The 2,643-nt window shown below is 51.6% G+C and overlaps 1 non-coding gene across 1 annotated transcript; it reads left to right on the top strand.

The window, feature by feature from the left end:
* Nucleotides 1-941: 941 nt before the first annotated feature.
* LOC118539306 (U6 spliceosomal RNA) lies at nt 942-1,042 on the top strand. Its single transcript, XR_004919104.2, has one exon. It is a non-coding gene; the product is annotated as a U6 spliceosomal RNA (small nuclear RNA).
* The last annotated feature ends 1,601 nt before the right edge of the window (nt 1,043-2,643 follow it).

The following is a 2,643-nucleotide window of genomic DNA, read 5'->3' as shown; positions in this document are numbered from 1 at the left end:
ATCTTTTCTTTGCAAGGAAGGGACCGCTTTGGGCTGTTCTCTGGGAGGCTGCAGGAGGCTGCCTAGCACGATGGCCTGAGCTCACCAATACCTGAGGATAGATGCCCCAGGAATCCCCTCTGCTACCCTATGGCCTGCCGGCCAGCCAACTTCTGTCTGTGCTCTTCTGACTCAGGAGGCCCTTTGCCTGTCGGCACAGTTGGTGAAGAGAACTCAGGCTTTGAAATCAGAGAGATGTGAGTTCCAGCGTGGCTGGAAGGTGCTTCACTTCTGAGGGGCTCCGTTTCCTTAGTGGGGAGAAGCGGCCCATGCTGCGCCTGGCAGGGTTGGGGGCATGGAATGAGGTCGTGTGTATGTGGAGCCAGGACCCAGTAGGCCTTCACCTGCAGTGTGGGCTTGTGCTCTTTCTCTTCTGCCTGAGTGAGATTTACTTGGCAGCTTTGTTTGGGGTGTGTGGTCCAATTTACTGGGAGACAAAATAGGGGCTGCATCTATTTGCTTGGGCTGTCAAACCAAGTACCACAGGCGAGGTCGCTTAAACAACCGAAATTAATTTTCTCACCGTTCTGGAAGCTCGAGGGTGTTGGCAGGGTTGGTTTCTTCTGATCTCTCCGTGGTTTGCAGACGGCTGTCTTCTTGCTGTGTCTTCCCATGGTCTTCCCTCTGTGCCTGTCTGCGTCCTGCCTGCTTTGGATAAGGCCTACCAGTACGGCCTCATGTTCCCTTGACTGCCTCCTGAAAGATGCTGTCTCCCAATACAGTCACATTCTGAGGTACAGGGGTTAGGACTCAAACAGATGAATTTGGCAGAGACACAGTTCTGCCCATGACAGAGACCTTGAACCAGAGCAGCTCCCCCTCCCCCCCCATCACTCATCATCCTAGCTCCCTTGCTTTAGGCTTTGGAGGTTTTTGAGCTTCCAGAGTTCCCTCTTGTGCCCTCGCTTGGGCAGCGCACACCCTAAAATTGGAACGACACAGAGGAGACTAGCATGGCCTTGCACAAGATGACATGCAAGTTGATGAAATTTTCCATCTTTAAAGAAAAAGTTCCCTCTCCAAATGGGCTTATCGCTAGGGTGGAGGCTCCTCTTACTGGCTGGCTCATAAGAGTAGAGGTTTGCCAAAGCCACTGGGATGGACACCAGGGAGGACGGCAACCCAGGAAGGAAGCTCCCCGGCCTGTGGCAGGTGTCTGGCCATTGCAGAGCGCACGCGTGCTCCCGGGGCTGATCCCAGGCCCAGCCATTTCCTGCAGGGTCTCTGTGAACTTGACTTTGCCACGTTGCCGGCTTCCTGAGGCCAGTCCATTCCCCATTTGCTTGACTGCTAGGCCTGGGTGTGGGGCATCGGGGAGCAGACGGGCAGACATCCCCATGGAGCAGGGTGGGATGGCAGGAGTTTGAAGCTAATCTTATTAGCAGCCACATCCTGCGTCTCCCGAGGCTCTTCTCCGCCCCCGTGGCCCACAGCTCAGTGCCCACTCCCGGGCAGAAGGCAGATGGAGCAGGAGCAAGGCCCAGGGTTGGCACTGATCTCTGGACCTCAGAGACACTGCCACAGCCATTTCTCACCATCCAGGACAGGTCCCCGTAACCGACTCACTCCGTGCCTGGGGCAAGAAATTTGAGTCTCTGTGAAACCATTTCCTCTGGATGTGAAATGGGCCATACTACAGGATCCCATGACTAAAAAGGTCTCCCCGTCTCTACGGTGATTTCTGTGCTAGGAACACGTGTGCCAGGTTATGCTGGGGCTGAAGCATACAGTTCTTGTTGCCTGAGGTGGGGTCCGGGGGTCAGGGTCAGGGTCAGGGCCAGGTGGAAACACTTGAGAGATTATTAGAATACTCTGGAACAGGAGGATTGACCAATACTCTGGGGCAGAGGATATGGGGAGACAAAGCCACCTACCCGTGGGGTTTGCATCTCTCAGTTGTGTGTAGGAGCTGAGAAACTTAGGGATTTGCCCAGAGGTCTAATCATAGACTTTTAATCTACACTGATGCACATACACATCAAGATTTCCTCTTGGATGAGGTCTTGTATAAAAGAAAGCACACCACCCCCTTTGATCATCAAATAATAAGAACAGAGCCATCTGTCATGTTTTCCTTTTTACCTTGGCCACCAGGAAGCTCTGGGAAAGATCTAGGGTTCAGTTGCTATACCTTCTAGATCTCTGGTTTCTGACACACTTCCCTCTTCCTTTCTCTTAGTTAATAGTTGTCATTTAAATTATGTACAAGCATTAAAATTAAAGGAGACAGGACACAAGCTTGACTCCTTTGATATGGAATCGGGAATATGGTTAAGTACTGAGGTGTGTTTGTGTATTGGGGGGCAGTGATACTTCTGCCATTTATACATAGGGACACAGAAGGCCAGCTTTCATGATCTGTAATCTGATTTTATTTAATAGCCCTTATTATATGCTAGGTGCTGTTGCTGTGCTTTATAAATATCAACTCAGGTGATCTTCGGAACATCCCTGGGAGATGCATACTAGTGTCAGCCCCATTTTGCGGATGAGGAAATGGAAGGAGATGAAAATGAAGGAACTCGCCCAGAGTCACGTGGCTATTACACGTCAAGCCAGGATCTGAATCCGGAGCCCACGCTCTAGGTCGGTGCTTTGGGACTT

The sequence above is a fragment of the Halichoerus grypus genome, chromosome 11 (assembly GCF_964656455.1).
Source record: "Halichoerus grypus chromosome 11, mHalGry1.hap1.1, whole genome shotgun sequence".
In the NCBI taxonomy this organism is placed as follows: domain Eukaryota; kingdom Metazoa; phylum Chordata; class Mammalia; order Carnivora; family Phocidae; genus Halichoerus; species Halichoerus grypus.
The sequence above is the reverse complement of the archived record's forward strand: the minus strand, read 5'-3'. Positions and strand labels throughout refer to the sequence as shown.